The sequence below is a fragment of the Crocuta crocuta genome, unplaced genomic scaffold (assembly GCF_008692635.1).
Source record: "Crocuta crocuta isolate KB4526 unplaced genomic scaffold, BGI_CrCroc_1.0 scaffold224, whole genome shotgun sequence".
Taxonomy (NCBI): Eukaryota; Metazoa; Chordata; class Mammalia; order Carnivora; family Hyaenidae; genus Crocuta; species Crocuta crocuta.
Window position 1 is genome coordinate 2,491,769 of NW_027529545.1, and position 316 is coordinate 2,492,084.

Genomic DNA, 316 nt, shown 5'->3' on the forward strand with positions numbered 1-316 from the left:
AATAGTGCGGCTGTCCCCAAGAAGGCTTGGCACCCTGCCTGAAGCCCGTATGATGTTGTAGCAATGTCAGCCACCAAGAAGATGAAGACGTTAGCTGTTAATTGAATATCTATTACTGCGGTGTCCAGCAAAAACAAGGGAGCGAGGAATGTACAGATAACATTTACTTTTAATTGCTGTCACCAATTTCCTGGAAATAATGCATAAAAAGGCAGACGCGAGGCATGCTTCTCGGGAGAAGGGGTGGAAAGGAAGAGTCGCAAAACAGTCCCATTATTGTGGAACCACAGGTGAGTTTAAAAAAATGGGTATTATA

At 44.0% G+C, this 316-nt stretch overlaps 1 protein-coding gene across 1 annotated transcript in view; it reads left to right on the forward strand.

The window, feature by feature from the left end:
* FRMPD4 (FERM and PDZ domain containing 4) overlaps positions 1 to 316 on the forward strand; it is a 533,682-nt gene that overhangs the window by 502,352 nt on the left and 31,014 nt on the right. The window lies entirely within an intron of this gene.